We start from the raw sequence: 17,327 nt of genomic DNA, 5'->3' as shown, positions 1-17,327 counted from the left end.
TACTGCACTTGTTTCCATTGTTCAGTTTGACTATAGCTGTGATAGACAATGAAAGGAAACAAAATTGAATTATGTCAGTATCTACAATGAGTCCATTGCATTATCGCCCACAACCACAGCATCTTAAGGAGTAAGCATTCTTATTGGGTATCATTATCAAATGGTAAGTCATAAATCTTAATCAATATCTCTTTTAGAATGGGATTTAAGATACAGTGGGTATAAAAAGTCTACACACCCACTGATGACCCACAATAACTTAACGACACTAGTTTTCTACTTTGCATTATAGCGAGTTCTCTATTCTTTGGAACATTGAAGGGCAATGTATGTAGATTACAGCATGCTTATATTTTATGACATAATCAAAGATGTAAAGGTGACAGCAATGGAAAGCAGATGAATGTAGCGTAATCTTACCATTTGTGGAATGTTGCTGAACTTCAGCCTTGTAAGAATCTTCTTTACATCTTCTACTTGAGGCCTCATGTTTGCATTTCCTATAGGCAGAGCTAGACTGTGAGACAGAGCCCACCTTATGCTCAGTTGGTGGACTAAAAGATCTTGAACCAGCCTGTCTGATGAGCCCAACACCTGATCTGCTGTCAGAAGTGTGAGGAAGGCATCCTTTTCCAGCTCTTTAATGCCAACTAAATGAACGCAAGTAACAAAAAGGAACGCAGTTCAGTACTAGAAAGCATTATATTTATAATTGATTAAAAAAGAAACAAGCACAAACCAAATTCTACTTCACAATGAATAAAGTTTAAGACAGTGTTTAATCCATAACAATTTATAAACATATTTAAGAACTTTCCCAACTAAAATTCGAGATGAAGTGAGACAAAAATTAACACTTAACTTTAACCCCTTCAGGACCGGGATTTTTAAGCTAGGGTGTCGCTAAAGGACCGGAGCCGTTTTTGTGTTTTTGCCATGTCTTTCTTCAACTGTAATTTCTCTCTTATCAATTGGTGCACCCACACAAATCATATATTGTTTTTTTCAGCACAAGTAGGGCTTTCATTTGAAACCATAGTAAGCTGGGTAGTACATTGTTTTGTTTGAAAAAAACTGGAAAAAGTGGGGAAAAAATGAAAAAAAACCGCATTTTTTTACAGTTTTGTATACATACAAATTGTACACACAATAAACCAATGGGAAAAAATTATCCCAAATATATTCATTAACTTGTCCTGATTTGGAAACCACCCAACATGGCCAGGATTTTTATCTATTTTGACCAGTATAGGGCAAATATTGCAAGGCATGCATCACGTTTTTGAAATGTAATTTTTTTCAAATTTGGCATGGTAGTCTAATAACTGCAATAGTTGTCACAAATACTGATTATCCCCCCAAAATTATATGTTTATGAAAAGTAGATAAGTCAAGGTGTACAACTAGGGTCATTTTGACACTTTTCAAACAGGGATTTTATCGCCAATTGCTGCCAAATTTTGAGGTATTTTTATATTTTTGGGGAGTTTTTTGCATATGTTGCAATGTTGCTTTAGATTTTATATTATATTTTGTATAGAATATGTGCAACTGCAGAACAAAACACCAAATTGTGTTCACCAACATCCCCCGGTTCCAACAAGGCCTCACATGCATGGTTCATGCATTTTTTGAGGAAGCTATGAGGGCAAAACTGGAACATGCGCATTTTCGTTTTCACATTTGGAATTTTCAGAAATTGGTTTCCTGGGCCCATATCCCATTTGGGACATTTTGGAAGCCCCCTGCTGTAAATTACCCCATAAAAGTATATATTTATGAACAGTAGACAAGTCAAGGTGTTCAACTAGGGTAGTTTTGACAGTTTTCAGCTAGCCTTTTCTTCACTGATGTCTGCCAAAGTTCACGGAAAATTTATTTTATTGCGTTTTTAACAAATACATTTCAATGTTAAAATTTATTTCTTGCACAGCATATGTGCAACAGTGGAAGAAAGCACCACATTTTGTTCACCAACACCCCCCGGTTCCAACACGGCCTCACATGCATGGTTCATAAATTTTTTGAGGAAGCCATGAGGCCATAACTGGAACATGCGCAAGTTTTCAGAAATTGGTTTCCTGGGCCCATATCCCATTTGGGACATTTTGGAAGCCCCCCCACTGTAAATTACCCCATAAAAGTATATATTTATGAACAGTAGACGAGTCAAGGTGTTCAACTAGGGTAGTTTTGACAGTTTTCAGCCAGCCATTTCTTCACTGATGTCTGCCAAACTTCACAGGGAAATTATTTTATTGCGTTTTTAACGCATACATTTCAATGTTGCAATTTATTTCTTGCACAGCATATGTGTAACACTGGAAAAAAAACAACACATTTTGTTCACCAACACCCCCCGGTTCCAACAAGGCCTCACATGCATGGTTCATGTATTTTTTGAGGAAGCTATGAGGGCAAAACTGGAACATGTGCATTTACATTTTTTTAAATATTTTTTTTCATCAGATTACTTGTAAGTGACAGGTTTAGGCCGCTGACATCAATCAGGGAGACCGATCAATAATCAGCGACTTAAAATGTCACCGACAAGTGATCAGGTAATAATTATGATTTTTTCATTTATTAATAATTTGTGTTTTTTCATAATTACCCTAGATGACCCCTCTCTCTTTGTAGAGCAGGGTCATCCGTGGGCTGCCATAATGATCCGATCACTCCTATTGGCCAGGAGTGATCTGATCAGCCCAGCATTTGACCTGGAAGCACCCTGGACTTTCAGGTCAGTGCTGTTATTTTTTTATTATTATTATTATTATTTTATTATTTTTTTTAAATTTATTTATTTATAAAAAAAAAATTTAATTATTATTATTTTTTACATTATTTTTTTTAACTCTTTCAATGCTGATGCTCCATTGAAGCACAGCATTGATTGATATTTAGTCCCCACAAGCTTGTGGGGACTAATATTAACCCCTGCAATGCTGCGATGGGGGTCATACACAATCGCATCATTGAAGGGGTTAATTGAGGAAGAGGGGGGTAGGGGTTTACTGAGGAAGGGTGGGGGTGGGGGTGGGGGTGGGGGAGGTCTGGTCTCCACACTCATGTGGAGACCAAAGGACCCTGTCTCCCTGTCCCTGAAGCTGCCTCTGGCAGCTGGGACACAATCTCTAATAGACTGGAGATTGTAGGGGAGGAGTCTCCTACAGGACTGATCAGAGGACTTCTGGGGGCTCGTTTTTGCTGTTGCTGGTCTGCCTGGGCTTCCAGGCAGACCACCAGCAGCAGAACCCCCTAAAAAACGGGAATTAACCCCTTCAATGCCGCGATCGCGGCATTGAAGGGGTTAACGCTGCACTGACGCTCTCATGGAGCGATCAGGCAGCAGGGGGGTGTTGGATCAGGTCCCCACACTTGTGTGGGGACCCATTCAATACCCCCCCACCCTTCCCTGAAGCTGCCTGTGGCAGCTGAAACCGCGATTGCAGATTTTTCTGCAATCGCAGTTTCTGCCTAGAGAATCACTCCGTGGGAGTGATCGTGGGCTTGGGGGCGGGCTTAGACAGGCTGTGCTGTCTGCCCAGGACTCCTGGGCAGACAGCAGCAGCAGCGCCCCCACGATCACCGCGATTGTGGTGATGTGGGGGCGTTTTTTGGAGGGGACGTACCTGGTACGTCCCGGTCTACCGGTGACTGTTAACCAGGAAGTACCAGGTACGTCCCGGTACTGAAGGGGTTAACACTGTAGGCTGGCATAACATATAAAGTGTAATTCACTTTACCTCCAGAAACCCACCCTACTTCCTACTTGAAGATCTTTTGGCAAAAATGTTTTATTGTATGGCTGGTGAAGGACACATGTGAAGTGGATGGTGAGGGAGTGAGTAGGTTTATAGGTGGCTTACTGGGGTTGACTCTTTATAATACATAATGAAATCAGGTTAAATAATCACCTTTCCTACAAACTCTTGATTTAGAGATTACACCTCTATATCTGGAAATTAGACTGGGTAGCTGGTTGCAACAAACTACTATTAAGATTACAGAAGGTTCATAAAGTAATGCTGGTTCAACAAGAATCCTGGTCTGTGCCAATACATCGATATTTGCGATGGGATCCAAATCAAAACCTAGTATATGTGTGCATCTCACAGCATATATCTTACATTCACAAATAGATGTAGTCATAAAAGGACAAAAAAAGGGCAAAACCTCATCTAATCAAACTGCCAGCAGATGCATTGATGGAAAATAGTTTCTACGTTTATCTTAGAATAAGGCCATAGGTATCCACAAACATCACATAAGCACTATAGGAAGTAGAGCTTTAACTAAGTAGCGCTTTAACACATCTGCTAGCATTTTCTACCTGGAGGTGGACCTTGCCATATGAAAACAAATGGCTGCTGTACCTCGCTTGCTACTAGATATTTATCCACAAGACTTACCAGCAGAGGCGACAATGGTTGTGCTAATATTGAAGAGGTCCAATAGAACACCTGGATAGGTTGGGTGCAGTAGATAGAGGTGCTTGTTCCACTGTTGGTTGACTCCTACACGTGGAACCTGTTGGTTAGTAAGGCGTGTGAACAGTCAAAGGTTTGATTTTTACACATTATGCACAAAATAGCTATTATGTTTTAACCAGACAACATATCAACTTTATAAAAGCAATCCTGTTCACTCTGAGTATTAACATATAACTGAATTATATGTTTGTAGTAAAGTTTGTACATATTCCCTCAATCCCTTTCAGATTTTACTTACAGAGTTGTTAGATGGAGACATTTCCCCTCCCCAGAAAAGGAAGACAGACTTTCCTTCTGGTGTCAGAACCGATGCAGCTTCAGCTTCCTGACGATGCCAAGAAACCTCCCATTCCCAAAGCGATTCACCCGAGGTGCCATCAATAACCACGACCTGAAATAAGATGCAAACTTGAAAAATATCAAAACAAGAAAACAGAAGCCAACAGGTTAAAACCTGGTTGAATCAAGTTAATGAGCTGCTGCAGGTCACTTACCTACTATAGAAGGCAAGAGACTCAGTAGCTCATAGTTGCATAAGGGTAGGATGTCTGCCCCCTTTTAGCAACTATATGTTGCCTGGACTGCATAGATATATATTTTTTGGTCGAACAAGAAGAATATTTAAAAGGAAGATACACCTTAAAGTGTATGCACTCATATTTAAAGGTGTTGTTCCACTTCGACTAGGTATAGTTGTAGGATAGACTGCTTTGATTTAATACATAAAGGAGGGCTGTGGAAGAATAACACGACTAAACACTAGTATCTCAATAAACCTTTTAATGCAGTTTTTTAAGTAACAGGGAGCATTGAGTAGAAACATAAGTTGGCATGTAGATTTATTTTAAAGCCTTTACACGATGCAACACTTATCTGATGATACAGGTGGAAAAGCACTTTCAAAGGGGCTATAAAGAAACTTAGCATTCATTACATGAAAGGAAGGATATAGCCCAGTTTAAACAACTGGTAACTGGCAATGTGAAGCAGATGATCAGTTCTATTTAAAAGATAATATTTTTCCTCGCTTACAATATTTTCCAGCAGTAATTATTGGGTTCTAAATAATGTTGCCTATAGCTCTCTTTCCACGACAGCATGTCATTTATTTCTGCATTATACCCGTATTATGATACTGTTGGATTCCTATTTCATTAATGGAATGGGTTACATACCTTTTTTGAATTACTGCTCTGACTCTGCAGTAGAAAATCCAGGTTTCTATCATTGTTAAAATAGCCAGGCTGGGGCAGACTATAGCAAGGAAGAAATTACAATTATTGTATTATTATTTAGCTTCATAGAACATGATGTATGAAAAATACATCTGATAAATGTAATGCTATTGATAACACATGATTACATGGATGATTATGCCGCAACTGTTTAAACGAATCTCTGTGTTACACTGTTATAATGAGCATGTAGGAGTGGGTATAGGACCAGAAAGTGAATGATGAATACTTTTTGAGCATCATGTCATTCATCTCTGTTTTTGATGAGAAGCCTAGAAGAAGCTAGAAAAAAAGGTCTTAGTCTAATTAGTACAAACCTACTAATGTTGCTAAGGTTGAGGTTCCATCTGTGCTCCAGATCGTGTCCTCGTAGCAGGGAAAGGCCATTTTTTGTGGTGACAAGCAGGTCACTACAGTTACTTCCCAAAACATGCATGGTTTGCAGGAACTCCACCCCAGCACTGTTAGAGAAAAATAATTTTGTAAACTTGACAATATGCATATGCAGTCCATGGTGGAATTATGTATGTAGGAGTACACGCAAATGCATATAATTCAGTTACTGAAGTGTTTAAAAATGGTCATAATGCATTTTATACCTGTAAACATTTATCAGCTTGGAGAAATTAACTGTTCTTCGTTTCTCCCAGTCTGGTTCACTTTTCAGTAAGATGCTTGGGAAATTATCGCGGTTATATGCCTGTGCATAAATGTCTCTTAAAGAGACAGCTTGGACATTCCCTGGGGAGAAAAAAAAAATCAGATTTTTAAGATCCATCGCTTGAAAATGAAATTACTGCTTTTGATACAAGATCTTTTTAATATGTCATGATATGTCATCATACCAGCTGATCACAGTTACCAGTGGTTCAGATGGCATATGGACTTGTCACTCCTCTTTTGGACCATCCTCTCTGGGTTTCACCAGCCAATCCTGCACCCGTCTGCTCTGACCCAATCCTTCCTGCCCCCTCTGCCTGCTCTCTGATCCTCCCATTCCTTTCCTTCCCCTCACTACCGCATCTTCCAGTGTATTCTGCCATTATGCCACAATCCATATTACGCATTCACTACCTTTGCAATCCAGTGTAACATGCAAGTGATGTATTCATTTATTTGGGCCTCATAAAATAGGGTTTATATTACACTTAACCAAGATATATCTACTGACTGTATATACAGTAGGTCCAAATAACATGTCTATGTGATAAAGTGTTCAAGACTCTGCAGTTAATGACATTAGAAAGGCTCTTACCAAATCCAAAGAGGATGTAAATGGCTCCTTGGCTAGTGTAGTGGGCTTGTGGGCCGATAAGTCTACCTTCTCCCATAATGCCATACTTTACCATCACACCCAATGGTTTTCCAGTCCGTCCAGACACAAGAAGAAATCCCAGATCAGGCTGAAGGGAAGCAGAAAATAGCACACCCATTTGCGAATTTATTTCTATCAATGTGATGTAACTTAACATGTTAGTGAGGTAAGCTTTTCTAAAATCTGTTTTACTACTCGGATACGCACCTAGTAGGACAGAGAATTCTGCAATAGAATTGTACAGCTGGGAACATAAATTAAGATTATCTAGGCATGTCTGACTTAAAAGACTTCCATAAGGAAAATATATATTGAAAGCATACTCTCACCAACATGAAAGTGTTTTGTTTTTTTTGTTGTAGAAGTCGTAAATATAATGTGTTTCCATACCATCACTACATGAACGGAAGACGCAATAAACTTTGTTTAGTTGTTCATGTTTTCACAAGCTATATATACCTTTTAATATAGAACCAAAAATGCTACAATATGCAGAATGTCTTTATTTTATGAAGAAGTCTGAGGAAGATGTAAACTTAAAACAGTATCATATTTGTATTATACACCGTGTAAAAATGAATGTTTACATTAATATTTGGCTATTGTTTTAAAGGTGCTCTCAAAATCAAGATGAGCTGCGTAAGCATTACGAACTAGAATAAGCAATTCTAACAGAAGACACAGTTTGAAAAGTAACATATAATCATGTTTGATCCCACCTTTTAGCAAAGTGATAATGTAATGTATAACACATTTCAGCACATTACCTGTGTCTCTCCTATGGTGAGCACTAGCAAATCATTGATATCATCGTCATCTAAATCTGGCAAGATTACAGCTGGTGCCGCAATAGTCCCACTCAAAACATGGACTGAACTCATGGTCCATAAGGTTACACCTTAAACAAAACAGACAATGGAGACCGTTAACAGTAGGGCTGCAACTAACGATTATTTTAATAATCGATTAGTTGGCCGATTATTTTTTCGATTAATCGATTAATCGGATAAAAAAAACCAATATGCAAATGTTTTGTTTATTTAAAATAATTTAATGAACTGGATGTTAAAAAACAACTTAAAATTTACATTAACATTCTTATTTTGTTATGATGTAATAAAAAAACAATATTTTCAAAGTACAAAAACCCAAACACAATATTTATGAAACAAAATAACCCCAAACATTCTGAAAAGAGGTGGACTATTACTGTTCAAGAAACTTTGCCCCAGCCCTGGTACTTTGCACCCAGCACTTTGCACTTTGCACCCAGCACTTTGCACCCAGCCCTGGCACTTTGCACCCAGCACTTTGCCCCACCCCTGGCACTTTGCACCCAGCACTTTGCACCCAGCCCTGGCACTTTGCACCCAGCACTCAGCACTTTGCCCCACCCCTGACACTTTGCACCCAGCACTTTGCACCCGGCACTTTGCACCCAGCCCTGGCACTTTGCACCCAGCACTCAGCACTTTGCCCCAGCCCTGGCACTTTGCACCCAGCACTTTGCACCCAGCACTTTGCACCCAGCCCTGGCACTTTGCACCCAGCCCTGGCACTTTGCACCCAGCCCTGGCACTTTGCACCCAGCACTTTGCACTGTGCCCCTGCACCCAGTCTCCAACTCTGCCCTGCACCCAGCCCTGCCCCCACATTCTGCCCTGCCCCCACACTCACACCCTGCCCCCACACTCACACCCTGCACCCACTCTGCCCTGCACCCACACTCACACCCTGCCCTGCATCCACACCCCCACTCTGCCCTGCACCCAGTCTCCCACTCTGCCCTGCACCCCCACCCCCACTCTGCCCTGCACCCAGTCTCCTGCCCTGCCCCCACACTCACACCCTGCCCTGCATCCCCACCCCCACTCTGCCCTGCACCCCCACCCCCACTCTGCCCTGCACTCAGTCTCCTACCCTGGCCTGCCCCCCCACCCCCACTCTGCCCTGCATCCCCTGAAACCCCACCCCCGCGAATCGCTCTGTGTGAATGGAGCCACTCGCACAGAGCGAACCGCTCTGTGCGAACGGAGCCACTCGCACAGAGCGAACCGCTCTGTGCGAACGGAGCCACTCGCACAGAGCGAACCGCTCTGTGCGAACGGAGCCACTCGCACAGAGCGAACCGCTCTGTGCGAACGGAGCCACTCGCACAGAGCGAACCGCTCTGTGCGAACGGAGCCACTCGCACAGAGCGATTCGCACAGACATGAAGAATACTTACCTCCGGAACGCGTCACATCCGTCACGCAGTGCAGAGCGTGTAGCGGAAGCAGGGAACGCTCGCGGAGGTAAGTAAAAGGAGCCAACAACGACTCGATCACTCGATTAATCGATAACGGAAATCGACGACAACGATTTCCGTTATCGATTATTATCGATTTTATCGATTCGTTGTTTCAGCCCTAGTTAACAGGACTATGTAAATCCAATAAAGTTACCTCCTCCTACACACACAAACAAACAAACTTATGATCACACATATGCAAGAGCTAATACCTAGATTGTAAGCTCGCAAGAGCAGGTCCCTCTTCTCCTTTGCACCAGTTTGTTATTGTATGTGTTTCTAAATTGTTCTACTGTAACAGCGCTGCGGAATCGGGCGGCGCTTTATAAATAAATGTAATGTAATGTAATACCTGATGTAGCACTGACCACTCGAAGAAGCTTTGAGGTTCCAGTTAGAAGACAAGTGGTGTTGTGCTGTGGCCCTAGTATTAGTTGCCCACACTGTATACTGCAAATGTCCTCCGGCACAGAAGCGTTCCACATGATGCTGCCATTAAGGCCTGAAAGGGCTGCTACTGCAAGCGTATGTCTTGATGTAGCTACAAGTGCAGAAGAACACGAGAGTCAGGTGAATGGCAATGTACATTCCATTTTAAAAATAAAAGCAAAGTCAACAATAAAGAGAGCAAAATCACCATTATAACCTCTTTTGTTGTTTGAGAGTCCCATGCCTCTGTTAATAAATAAAATATTGATTACCTTTAGATGTGTTGTTTTTGGTAGACAGGAAAGATAACAAAATGTCTGGAGAGCCATCCCCGTTTACATCAAAAAGCTCAAGGGGAGAAAGGACACCTGTTGGGGAAAAGCATCACATTGGAATGGAGTTAAACTAGAAAAGGCTGCTAGTTTCTAATCAACCCAATTAAAAGCACAGTCTACGGAGGCTGTGACAAGGTGGTACAGTATCCATAGTGTAAATGAGGAGCAGCACACCAGGAGGTCTGATCACCCAATACAGCAATCAGCTCCCCTGGTTATGCAGCAGGGGACTGCCACCCCTGGTCAGTATACATCTCTAGAATGTGATGTACATTGCAATGTGGAAGAACTTATATATATCAATTATAGGATTTTCATCAATCATCCTTACACACAACCCCCAAAGAACCTTTTTACAATTGTTCCTTACCAGTTTCTTGCCCCACGCTAACAGTCCAAATATTCTGTTGATCTCTGAAGGGACAGGGGATAAGAAATGCACAAACTAACACCATGATCATCGAGATGACAACCGTGAGGAGAAATACTGTGGTCCGCACGTACGCCACCACAGAGGAGGTTGATTTAAGCTCTGTATCCAGTCCACCTGAAGTAGACAATCCATCCTGTTTACTGTGCACAGGTCGCTGTTGAACCCTCTTTGAGACTTCTTCAACATCAGAATCTTGGTCAGGATTGGACCCACGGGTGTTCTTTCCATTCTGAACTCCATTTTGTTGTATGTTTATGACAAGATCATCCTCACTTTCATCACTATCAGCCTGTGTGAGAGGGTCATACTCCCTTGGGTCATGGGACTTCTTTCCTGTGAAAATGTAAAATAAAATAATGTATCCACTTGCAATGTCATAGCATAACTGGTCTCCTGAGGTATCATATACACACTTATACATTAGCTCTTTCTGTTGCTTTCATATCTTTTAGGAAGGTTACGCAATAGAGTTTAATGTCTTTTAAATTAAATCAACTCCATACAAACAGGGATTTCCACCACAATAATTGGGGTGCTTACAACAAACATATAATGGTATAAGTCCTCAGAGTGATGTGGTGCCAATCTCCTTTTCTGTGTATATTCTATCCTTGCATCATGAAAAATTTTATGACAAGGGTTCTGCAGAATTCCCCATATGCAATTGCCCTTTTCCCTGCACCCTAGTTATTTGTCACGCAAGGGATGTTTTTGGCACGCAATCCAAAAAATGTTCAGTGGGCTCCATGGGACATTCTGGGGTGTCCCTTTGAAAGTGCGGCCACAGACTATGCATACCATTTTTAATATCCCTCCTTATGAAAATGGGAGGGAAATAGGAAAAACTACAGATTAAATGCAGAGTGCCCAACTACAGGTCTGAATAATTCACAGTAAAATTAATTTACTAATGTACTGATGTCCGGCCCCACCAAATGACATGGTCAAACATTCATGAAAAGTTTTGCACCCTAGCAAACAATTTTTTTGAACCCCTTAAGGACAATGGGCGGTCCCTAAACCCATTGAAAACAATGCATGTACGGGTTTTGTCATTAAGGGGTTAAACAAAATATTATAAAGCAAAACGAGGAATTAATTTCTCATTTCAACAGTTTGTGATTTAGACTAGGTTTAGCATCTTAAGCAGTTATCATTTAAGAAAAGATAGTACAGAAGGGAAGAAAACACTATGCCTACATATGTAGACTTTCAGCATGCTAATAAACCAAGAAGCATTCCTGCTTTAATAGATTTATAGTTTGAATACCTTTGAATGTTTTTTTGAAGTATCAGGGCTCCTCCTGACTGAACATTACATCATTCACATACAGAATGAAGCAATTTGTCCACTCTGCATAACCAGAACAAGGATATAGAACAATGTGGTGCAAGATTAATCCAGCTCCACCTAGTTCTCTATTTGTATTAATGTAAATTACCAAATAAAATCACACACCCAACTTGTTATGCAGGGCTGAATGCTATAAGGACCAGGGATAGTCATACTTATTAGCGCCATTGCAGTCCCTTTTTTCCAAAAATATAATAGCTTTTAAGTAGTTTCATTAAGCAAATGTACCTTTCCTAAAAGCTATGATGGCAAATTTTCCTTTCTAAAACTAGCAATGCACAATAATATCCCAAATGGTGTATATGACTAGGTTTGGTTACAAAACGTCTGTAAGCCCCATTCTCAATATCAACTTTCAAGCAGCAGAGCCTGGTACCTTGTTTTTCATGTAGACTACAAAAAAAGTTATTTTGCTCCATTATTTAAATAAAAGCATCCTAGGAAATATCCGTTAACTATAAGAGGATTGTGTCACCCTTCTTCATATATAAAAGTTAAACATTGCTCTTAAAGTATAGACAGCGATGTATCATGGCTAGGTATTGCCTTAGACCTGACTCAGGGCAGTGCCCCAGCCATCCCCACAATTTCCATCCAAGTTGTCCTCCTCAGTGCTGACTCCTAGGATGTTGCATCAGTTCCCAGCTTAATATATTAAGGTTAAGTGTCATTGAGTAAGCTTGCTATTGGTTGCTGTGATCTCTTTGCATCTAGACTTTCTAGCAACAGAAAGCCTGGTCATCCAATAGAGGGTCTGTCACCGGTTATGGGGCAGAAGGTCTGCTGCCCCATTCCTAGAGTTCACCACTCATTACATAAATAAATAATTAAGAAAATATCTAACTGAACCAGTTAAACATGCCATACACTGCAAACTACTTTCACATTAACGCTTCAACCATAAAGAAACATACAAAAAGAATTTGATGGCAGATAAGAACCATTTGGCAATCTAGTCTGCCTATTTTTTTTTTTCTGCTGTAACTATTAATCCTTTAATAATAGAAGGCTGTAACTAACGGAAAGTGCACAATAGGTTGTATTCTTCAAGCCCTGCCTTAAAATAAGTGCCCGTACAACCTCACAATATCCACTTCCTTAATTACACAGGCGAGCCTAGTCTGAATGGAACACACCCCTCGAATATTTAGGGTTTGATAGTCAGTTGATGTTTTGTATGTTATATTTTAAGAAAATCATAATAAAGCTACACTTCAGATGAGTAATGATATGATATGCACATATACTGTCACCAGATATACTTTCAAACACAGGTTTGTACAATGCTGGCTAAAGAGCAAGCTAAAGAAGCAGACATACCAGCAACCCAATATATATATATATTTTTTATTTGTATTTTTTTTTAAACTAAGCAAGCCTTGTGTTACTGCACCAGTTTTTGCCAATGTGTTTTTTTGCTCTATGAATCATTTTTAAAAATAAATATATATATAAGCCTTCTAGCCACCAAAATGCAAACCGAGCACATTTTTTAAATTAAGGAACGCCCTTTCAAAGTTTAATAAAAACAAAAACTTTTAAGAAGCCTACAGTGCTGTGAAAAAGTGTTTGCCCCCTTCCAGATTTCTTCTAGTTTTGCTTATTTTTCACATTTAGATGATTCAGATCGTCCAAATAATTTTTAATTTAAGAAAGACAACATGCGTAAACACAAAATGCAGCCTTTAAATGCCTATTTAGTTTATTAGTGTTAAAGAATTCATCAAAATCCATTTCACCCACGTGAAAAGGTAATTGTCCCCTAAACCCTAATAACCGATTGAGCCAACAACTGCAATCAAACATTGCTATGGAGGAATTTTGGCCAACTCTTCTTGGCAGAACTGTTTTAACTCAGCCACAGCATCTCAATCGGATTCAAGTCAGGACTTTGACTAGGCCACTCCAAAACCATCATTTTGTTTCTTTTGAAAGTGGACTTCCTTGTATGCATTGGATCAGTGTTGCTAAGTCAAATGTGCTTGAGTTTTAGGTCACAAACCGATGGCCGGACATCCTTCTTCTTTCTGGCAGGGAGCAGAATTTATATCATCAGAAGGTCCTGAAGCAGCATCACGCTACTACCACTGTGGTGTGATGTTCTTGTTGTGGAATGCTGTGTTAGCTTTACACCAGATGTAACAGTGTCTTCCAAATAGTTCCACTTTTGACCTATCAGTCCACAGAGTATTATCCCAAAAGTCTTGATCAACAGTGGTTTTCACCTTGCAACAATCCCATGGATGTCATTTGTGCAGTTTATTCTTTTTGTGGAATTGTGAACACAGACCTTAACTGAGGCAATTGAAGCCTAGTGTTCTTTATATCTTAGTCTGAGTTCTTTTGTGACCTCCTGGATGAGTCATTGATATCCTCTTGGGAGGAATTTTGAAAGGTCAGCCAATCCTGGGAAGGTTCACTACTGTTCCATGTTTTTTCCATTTGTAGATAATGGATCTCTTACCATTGTTCGCTGTAGGCCCAGGGCCTTAGAAATGACATTGTAACCCTTTCCAGACTGATTGATGTAAATGACTTTGGTTCTCATCTGGGTTTGAACTTCTTTCAATCATGACATCATGTGCTGCTTTTTAGACCTTTTAGCCTACTTTTCTTTGCATCTATTTAATTGATGTTTGTTGATTTAGTTATTAAGGAGGGAATATATATTCTATATTCTGAGCACGTTCATGCCACTTATTGTCTGCTATCATTCAACGACAGTAATACTCCCACTGATTTAATTAAAAGTACTGTACTACCACTGACTCACAGCTTATGCAGCCAATCTGTGGCAATTATTGTCTGATACCAGAAGAAGGAAGATTTTGTAGAATGGCTGCAAATTCTGTAAGTAGGTTTTTTTTCCATTTAGACATTAGACTGTCCCTTTAAGAATGCAGTTTCTCAGTTTGTTTGTAACCAAAACACTGCTAGGACAACAGCAATGTGTAAATAAATCCATATTTTCATATCTGATTAACTAACCCTTCAAACGGGCATATCAAGCACAACCGGTTTGTGTCACGTCACATGCGCTATCATTTCCTCTAAATTTTATGTCTACATATGTGTATGTATATGTGCCCAAAAAACTAAATTATTTATGACATTTTATATTATAACTTTTAAACAGGAGAACCCTTGTAAGTAAAAGTATACCAACTCTGCCCATTTATACCATTCTTCAAAACATTTTCCCCTTCATAACCAAGGATATTTTGAACCTACAACCTTAAAGGCAAGAGCTTTTTCTGCATTTTTGCTTTGGGCTATTAAACCACAAATTTAAATTTCTCATTTAGTGAGAAAATTTCAAAAAAAATGAATAGAAACAATAAATAAAAAAAGAAACATCCAAATGGTGGTACTACTAAATATGGGGGATACTGCTGCCCAAAGAAAAATGCAGTTTTAGTATTTGCCATTTGGTGGTTAATATGATTTCATGAAGAATGAGTAATAGCCTAGGCTATCTACTTATTAGAAATATTACTTTTGTAGGGTGAGCACATACCTGATTTGGGAAAAAATACAACTTGCATAAGGTGATGTGCACCTTCTAGTATTTTCCAGTAAATGCCAAGGGGAGTTGAAAATCCTGTCATATAAGGTATTTTCCAACTCATGACATTTATTTTTATTCATTTGCATTAGCTATGTACAATGTATAACAGGTAAAAGTAATGTTTCTGTTTTATTTAATGTATATATATTCTATGTTGTATTCAAAATAAAATGTTGCGTCACAATAAGTTCTCTGTACCAAATTCTCTTATTTTCAAGTTTTCGCTTATAACCTGGCTCCTGCTACTAACAAGATGACCGAAATCTGTTTTCCCCATTGCAGTTATAATCATTACTATTCTAGAGCAAAAGAATGTTGGAGGTTTCATTTAAGCTATCAGTTGGGAAGGTCCAATCTCACTAACCTTCTACGATAACCATATTTATTTAATGCATACATTTCTGTAAGTTCTGTGTACACCCCAGTCACTTTTCTGTTTCTTGTTAAAGGAGCATACATATTGATGATTACTGTTTAATACAAATGCCTGTTAAAATATTTGTTGTGTGATGCAGAAGAGAAGCAGATCCTGGGCAGGCTGGTGGGTTGGGGGCATTGCGAGTACGAATGCATATGTGTGTTGTGTGAGCATGAATGTGTATGTGCATGTGTGTGTTAGCATTAAGGTGTGTGAGTGCACGATAGTGAAAGTATGTCTATGTGTGAGAGTGGGTGAGTGCATGTGTAGCAGAGCTAAGCAAGTTACTGGGGTGGTGTGCAGACACAAGTGGCCATTGGGGCCACTTGGTTTTACCTGCTGCCCCCATGCCAGAAGGTACCAGCCACCTCCCCCTGAGCAGATGTCCACGATCGCTGGAATATATATATATATATATTTTATTTTTTTAAAGACAGGTCAAAGGAAACGGCATATTCCTAAATTTGTTATCATCGGGGTTGTCTCATTTACGGCACTGGAACAACTGAAGAATGTACACTGGTCCACACTAGAAAGGACATACAGCACTGAATGAATTATTTCGATCCGAGGAGCAAGAACACTTACACATGAAAAAAATGCACAATTCTATAAGCAATCCAAACACGATTGCGAGTCGATCGGCACTTAGTCCATTTATTAATACACCTTCAGGACCTGGACCACACCACTCACGACCTGCAACGAACGTTGGTCACCACGACCAATCTCTGACACCCCGATCTCTGACAAACTATGATAAACCGTCTACATACATAATAGAACTGCCCGTTTTTTTCAATTTGGTCTCACCTGGCAGCTTAAGCGCTCTGGACAGCACCGTAGCCATGATCAGCAAATGAATCACGCGTGCGCCAATCAAATGGTCATGGGAGATGTAGTCTGTGCTGGAAACAGGAAGTACGCATGTGGTTGTGCGGTAGTGAGAAAACTGAGAAAAAAAAAATGTTTTGGGCTGTTGAATACTGGCTTAGGAAATACTTGCTTTGCGATTAAATCATTTTAAATCTCAATTTTATATTAATGTGGTTACCCACATTTGATTTATAGAGACGTAACAAAAATGCAACCGGAAAAAAAATAGCGTGGTAATTATTTGTGAATACATTATCGTAAAATGCGGGTTTGTAAAAGACTTTGATAAGTTAGTCCTACATCAGAGATTTGAGCTTCGCTAAGGAAGGATTGAACCGTTGACGTAATATTTTGCTATCCGTGATTGTGTGGAATACCTTAATTTTCAATAACAAATTTGTTGCTTTCCTAATGGGACAGTGAATACACATTAAAGTAGTGTATTTGCTCCATTATGAGACAAGGTTTTTTCAGAGCAAATGCTCTGAAAAATACCGCTCGTCTTATAATCGAGGTCATCTTCTAATCACACCTCAAATGAGGTCTGACTATGAGACTAAGATCCAGATCCCCAGCAG

At 39.8% G+C, this 17,327-nt stretch overlaps 1 pseudogene; it reads right to left on the bottom strand.

Annotated features, from left to right (window-relative positions):
* Window positions 1–354: 354 nt before the first annotated feature.
* Window positions 355–16,723, bottom strand: LOC149284405 (protein FAM234B-like; annotated as a pseudogene).
* Window positions 16,724–17,327: the final 604 nt, after the last annotated feature.

This window comes from Sceloporus occidentalis, unplaced genomic scaffold, assembly GCF_023333645.1.
Source record: "Sceloporus occidentalis isolate IW3139 unplaced genomic scaffold, rSceOcc1.0.p SCAF_94, whole genome shotgun sequence".
Lineage (NCBI taxonomy): Eukaryota > Metazoa > Chordata > Lepidosauria > Squamata > Phrynosomatidae > Sceloporus > Sceloporus occidentalis.
Note: the sequence above shows the minus strand (reverse complement) of the source record. Positions and strands in the feature narration are given on the sequence as shown.